Consider the following 7506-nt stretch of genomic DNA (forward strand, 5'->3'; position numbering starts at 1 on the left):
TCCATATAGAGCGTTGAGTAACTTGTACATAAAATTTGGAAATTTTGGATTCTCAAAGCCAGGAGGCTGTTGTACATAAACTTTTTCTTCTAGCTCACCATTCAGAAAGGCACTTTTGACATCCATTTGATATACTTTGAAGTTAAAATGTGCAGCAAATGCTAGGAAAATTGTTATGGCTTCAAGTCTTGCAACTGGAGCAAAAGTTTCATCATAATCAATTCCTTCTTCTTGTGAGTAGCCTTTTGCAACCAACCTTCCTTTGTTTCTGGTAACTATACCATTTTCATCCATTTTATTCCTGAACACCCATTTTGTTCCATTAATACTTCTATTTCTTGGTGTAGGAACTAATTTCCAGACTTTGCTTCTTTCAAACTGATTCAGTTCTTCCTGCATGGCAGATATCCAGTCAGGATCCAAAAGAGCTTCATCAATTTTCTTAAGTTCTACTTGAGATAAAAAATATGCATGTAGGAACTCATTAGGAGTTGCAATTCTGGGCCTCACACCCGCAGTAGGATCACCAATAATTGCATCTCTAGTGTGACTCCTATCCCACTTCCTAGTATGAGTTTGTTGACTTGTGCCTTCATCATCTTCTTCATTGTTGGTATGATTGCTAGATCCTTCTTCTCTTTCTCCCCCTGAGTTTGTGCTCTCAAATTCAGGTGTTTGAGATGAGTTTCCATTTTCATGATTTTCCTATTGTGTGGTGTCTTCATTTAGTGTCTGTTGTACATCAACTTCATCTTCTTCATCAGAGTCACTATCAATGTTGAGGTTTTCAAATGGCAGGGCTTCAGCTTCATTATCATCAAGGCATTTCAATCCTGGACATTTGTCATCATCAAAAGTCACATCTGTGCTCTTCATAATCTTCTTTTGATCAATCATATAAACTTTATAGGTTGTTCTTTCTGGTGAATATCCCAGAAAAATTGTTTCAAAAACCTTTGAGTCAAATTTTCCCACATATTCAGAGTTGTCTTTCAAAATGTAACACTTGCTTCCAAACACATGAAGATGTTTTACAGTAGGCTTTCTCTTAGACATGATTGAGTAGGGTGACTTGCCATGTGCCTTGTTAATGAAATATATGTTATGAGTATAACATGCAGTGTGAACAGCCTCTTCCCAGAAACTTATTGGGAACTTGGCATCTTGCAGCATTGTCCTGCCAGCGTCAACCAATGTTCTACTCTTTCTCTGAACTACTCCATTTTGTTGAGGTGTCCTGACAGCTGAGAATTCTTGAACAATGCCTTTGCCTTTGCAGAATTCACTTCATGTAGCATTTCTGAATTATGTTCCATTGTCACTTCTCAATCTTTTCACACATTTGTAATCTTCAGCCTATTTTTCTATCTTCTTGATGTTCTCAATTATGATGTGTGGAGTTTCATCTTTAGAGTACATGAACTCCACCCAAGTGTATCTTGAGAAATCATCCACCATCACAAGTGCATATTTATTTCTTGAAATTGATAAGACATTCACTGGCCCAAATAAGTCCATGGGAATAAGTTACAAGGGTGCACTTATAGAATTCACAGTTTTTGACTTATGACTAGATCTTTTCATTTTTCCTTTCTAACAAGCTTCACAAACTTCAACTTGAGCAAATTCCAGTTTGGGCATGTCTCTTACTAACTCCTTTTTGACTAAGGTGTTAATTGCCTTGAAATTCTGGTGAGACAGCTTCTTATGTCATAGCTTGTTTTGTTCCTCTTATGCCTTGGTGTAGAAGCAGCAAATACCATCCTTATTTGTTGAGTCCAAGTCTGTAACAAGCAAGCTTCATTTTCTTGCTCCTTTCAGAGCAACTTCACCAGTTCTCTTGCTGATAAAAGTGCATTCTTCTTTGTTAAATAAGACTTCGAAGCCTCTGTCTGTAAATTGGATAACACTGAGAAGATTCACCTCAAGGCCAGCTAATAGTGCTACATCATCAATGACAATATTTTCAGAAACAATCTTGCCATATCCCATTGTGAATCATTTGATGTTGTCTCCAAAGGTCACCAATGGGCCAGCTTTCTCCTCAAACTATGATAGCTGGGCCTTATCACCTGTCATATGTCTGGAACATCCACTGTCAATGATCCATATGACTTTCTTCACTTTGCCCTGCACACAATGAGATTCAGGTATGTTTAGTGAGCCAAGCAGTGTTGGGTACTTTCTTCTTGTTAACTGATTTAGCAGAAGTAGAGTGAGTTGTTTTAGATAAAATAGAGTTCAATGATTGTTGTGCATTTTCCCTTTCTAATATAGACCCATTTTTTGTTTCTTTAAGGTCTACTCTCAGTTTGTGGCAACTCTTCATCACTTTCAAGTTGCAAGGGATGCAATCAAACTTATCACAGAATGAGTAGGGATCATTTAAATTTGCTTTATTATATTTGCAAGCTCCTTCAGTTGGCTTACTAACAACCTTTTTACAAAGGTGAGTTAGATGATTTGCAGAGCCACATTTTTCACACTTCTTTCCAGGAGCATCTGCAACATAGGCTAGATCATTGATTTTGTTTATCCCTATTTTCCCATTTCTATTTTTCTTCTTCTTTCTTGCATCTTCAATCTTTGTTCCTTTGAAAGGAGTCTTGGTGCTTTGATTGTCCATGAGATTTTTTTCAGCCATAGAAGATTGAGTTGAGTTTACATATTTCTTTTCATTATCCTCATCTGCAATTTCTTGCTTGATAATCAATTCTTCTTCACTGAAGTCTACTTCACAAGCCTTGAACATAGGTGACCCAATATTTCTCAGCATTGCTGGAACATTTTCATTCTCTGTTGCTTTCTCTTTGTCCCTTTTGTTCTTCTTTTTGTTGCTCAAAGCATCATAATCAAGACCAATAGCAATGTTTGCATATGGTTTGATTTTCTCATGGTATTGACCAACCAATTCATATATATTATTGAAAGACTTCAACTTTACTTCATTTTTCTCCAGTTTTTGCCTTAGCACAACCTCAATCTCATTTGCATACTTGAGCTTGTTCTTCAGATAACCATTTTCTTGTTCAAAGCTTCAAGCTCCATTGTCAACAATTTAGTTCCTTATTTTTCATTCTCAAGCTTCTCATTTAACTTTGTTAATATGCTAACTTCTTCCTTAGTAGCAACCATGCTTGTGTGGATGTGAAACATTTCTCTGCTCATCTTCTCAACAGTTTCCTTATATTGATTCACATTTAAATCAGTGGTGGTAAGTGTTGGTACATGTGATTTAGATGAGGATGATTCTCCTTTCTCCAAGGCCATGAGTGCATAGTTTCCAAGTTCTTCATCTTTATCAATTTCACAATCATCCCAACTTTTACCTTCTGCAATATAAGCTTTTCTTTGCTGTTTCTTCAGAAGAGCTTCGTACTTTTCTTCAAGTTCAAGATAAGTTTTATATTTTGTTTCCTTCTTGGATTTCCTGCATTCTGTAACAAAGTGGCCCAGTTCATCACAATTGAAGCACCTTATCTTAGATCTGTTAACAGATCCAGTTTTGTAGCCATTCTTGCTATCAGAATTGTACTTTCCTTTTTCCTTCGAGCTGCTGTCTTTGCTGAAAGACTGTCCTTTATTCTTGAAGTATCTTGGCTTCTTTACTCTAATATTAGAGAATTTCCTAGCCAAATAGGCCACTGACTGATCTAGCTCATCCAGTTATTCAAGAGTATAGAACTCATCTTTTTCCAGTTCCGGAATGACTTGTTCTTGTGAATCATTTGTTCTTTGCTCACTTGTTGAGGCAACTGGAGTTTGAGATCTTGGTTTATCATTGGATGTTTGACCTTCATTTACAATTAAAGCACTTGAGCCATCCACAACATGTCCTTGACCTGATCTCAATGATTGTCTTAGAATCATCTCTATTTCATATATTTTGAGAATTCCAGATAGAACTTCCAGTGTTATTCTGCTCAAGTTTCTCCCTTCCCTGATTGCTGAGATTTTCCGTTCTAAATGATCAGAAAGAGGAAGCAAGAACTTTAGATTCACTTCATCAGCTTCATAGTATTTGTCATGAAGTTGCAAGTCATTTATCAGCTTATTGAATCTTTCAAACACATCAGTTATGCTTTCCTTTGGCTTAGCCATGTAACCCTCATCCTATGAAATCAGTATCCTTCTTTGATTAGATCTAACTTCCTCAGTTCCCTCACAGAGTATCTCAATCTTTTCCCATATTTGCTTGGCAGTGTCACAGTTGACAATGTTCTATAAATTACATTGTCAAGTGACTCAATTAAAATTAATTGTAAGCTGCTATCCAGGGAAACTTTCTCTTTTTCAGGATCAGTATACTCAGCAGGATCTTTTGGAGCATAAAGAGCTGGGATAATCCTATCTCCATCTGTAGATTCCTCAATTCTAACTGTAGGGATGAAGGGTCCATCCTTGAGGATCTGAATGTAGAGTGGATTGGCCATCTTGATGAACAACATCATTTTCTTTTTCCAAAGAGTGTAGTTAGCTTTGTCAAAGGTAGGAATCTTTGTGATGGATTTTAATCGCAGCGGAGGCATGGTAAAACACTTTTACACATATAAAATCCAGATAAAAGCATATAAATCGTGGTAAAAACATATGGATCGATTACTAACCTTTAATAGCGATCCAAAAGCAACGATCGGAGATCCTTAGCAGCTGCTCCTCAAACGTGAAGCACTCCACCGGTATCCACCAAGAAAACGACGTTAAGGAGGAGGAGGAGGTGGAGAGAATTAGGTTTTTCTAAAAATTGGGGTTGGAATAAAAATAGGGTTTATGATAGTATATTTATAGGCAAAATTTTCAGCTGAAATTTTCCCATAAATATTATTATTATCCCATTTATTATTCTCATTAATAATTAAAACACCTTTTAATTATTAATCCTTTTTCTAAACACTTTAGAAATAATTCTCTCTCTTGATTTAATTTCCAAAAATTAAATCCTTAATTAATAATATTAAGAACTTTTCTTAATTAATTTATAATCAATTAAATCTCATTTAATCAATTATTAAATTTGCCAATTAATTATTTATTTCATAAATAAATAATTATTAGTCATTATTAATTAATTCCTCCACCATTAAATCATTCTCTTTTTATGGTGTGACCCTGTAGGTTCAATATTAAGCCGGTAGTAGAAATAAATAATAATAAAACTATTTTATCATTATTTATATAAATTCTCTAATTTATTAAATATGATTAATTAATTAATCACATTTATTCTACATCGTGAGAGATACTTCTCAGCATATCGCGACTATCCGGATAATATGATTCACTGCTTAGAATACCAAGAACCTATTCAATGAATAGTTACCGTACAATAAACTCCTTCTACCCTACAATGTCCCGATTAAATACAAGGCATGGATCTCGTGTCAAGCCTATCTAATTTAATCACTTGCTTACCATTTACTATGCTTAGTTCTATGCAAATCAGAAACTCCTTTCTAATTTCATTTACTCTGGCCAGAGATTCCTGAACTAGCATAAGTGGATCAGCCTTGAACATTCGCTTCCTTCACTGGAAGGGGTAGATCCTTTATTGATCATACACTATCTTCGTGTACAAATTCCTATACCCAGTAGAGCCCTAATAATTGTCCCCGGAGACTAAGAACTAAACCAAAGCATAGTTCAGTGTACACAAGATGACTATGATGACCTCAAGTCTAAGGATACTTGTACAACTATCACTATGTGAACAACTGCTGACACGTAAGTGAACTCCATCAGTTGTTCAGTTGTGCGAGTCATGTTCAGTGAACTTATTCTATAATAAGCACCTACATACTAGCTATAGTGTCACCACACAAATGTCTATGAGAACAGACATCCTTCATAATGAAGCAAGCATAGTATGTATCGATCTTTGCGGATTATTAATTACCATTTAGTAATCCTACGACCAGGAACTATTTAAGTTTAGAGTTATCATCTTTTAGGTCTCACTATTATGATCTCATCATAATCCATAAAAAGCTTTACTCTAAATATGGTATATCTTATTTAAACACTTAAATAGATAGAGCCCGTAATAAAAACAAAACAAGTCTTTTATTAATATCAATGAAATCAAAACAGATTACATAAAAGTTATTCCTAAATCCTAATACATGATTGGACTTAGGACATATTCCTTTCAATCTCCCACTTGTACTAAAGCCAATCACTCTGGTATCTAATACCCATCTTGTCTTCATGACGATCAAAGTGACTTTCATAAAGTAGCTTTGTGAGTGGGTCTACTATGTTGTTATGTGTGTCAACTCTAATTCAATATAACACAAGAAATGTTATCGCGCTCCCACTAACCCTTTTGTAGACACATGGTTCATCTACGTTTTTCATAAAACCAAACTCTTTGATTGTCTCATCAAAACGAATGTTCCATCTTTCGAGAAGCTTGCTATAAACCACATATGGTTCGCAGTAGCTTACACACTAGGTTTTCATTTCCCTTGGAAAGAAAACCATCTGTCTATATGCCAGATCTCATAGTCTTAGTAAGCAGCAATCGCAAGCAAAATCCGAACTGATTTTAACAGGGCTACAGGTAAAAAGTTTCATCAAAGTCAATCCATTGCCTTTGTTTGAATCCTTTTCCCAAAAGCCTGGCCTTAAAGGTCTCCACTTGCTCTAATCATTCTTTTGTATCCCGTATACATAGATTTCATTCCGGATTTTATGGCACTATGCCATTTCTCTGAGTCAACACTACTTATAGCCTCATTATAGGTCACAGGGTCGTCATCATCAACGGTCGACAACTCACCTCTCAGGTTGGTGAGACACTCTCCCTGTTCTATGAATGGGCTGTTCCACAAAAGGTTGTTCAGTCAGAACAGGTGTTTCCACTTGATCCGTAGTAGTTTGTGCTTCTTGAACTTCATCAAGTTCAATATTGCTCCCACTGTTTCCTTCAAGGATAAACTCCTTTTCCAAGAAGGTAGCATGTCTGGAGACAAACTCCCGATGATCGGTGTAAAAGTAATACCCTAAAGTCTCTTTAGGATATCCCACAAAACTACATTTTACGGATCGATATTCCAGCTTATCTAGGTCAACTTTCTTGACATAAGCTGGACATCCCTAAATCTTAACGTGTTTAAGACTCGGTTTCCTTTCTTTCCATATCTCATACGGAGTTTGAGGAACAGATTTGGAAGGCACCTTATTCAGTAAATATGCTGAGGTTTCCAATGCATAACCCCATAGGAATACTGGAAGATTTGCATAGCTCATCATGGACCGAACTATGTCTAACAAAGTTCGATTTCTCCTTTCAGATACCAATCTGGAGGCGTCTACTGGGAGACTATACCATTTTCTTTGAGATAATCCAGAAACTCTCCATTCAAGTATTCACCACCTCGATCTAATCGAAGAATTATAATACTATATTTGGTTTGTTTCTCCACTTCATACTTATACTCTTTGAACTTTTCAAAGGCTTCAGACTTGTGTTTCATCAAACACATATCCGAATTTAGATCTATCATC

This window comes from Apium graveolens, chromosome 7 (assembly GCF_009905375.1).
Source record: "Apium graveolens cultivar Ventura chromosome 7, ASM990537v1, whole genome shotgun sequence".
NCBI lineage: Eukaryota > Viridiplantae > Streptophyta > Magnoliopsida > Apiales > Apiaceae > Apium > Apium graveolens.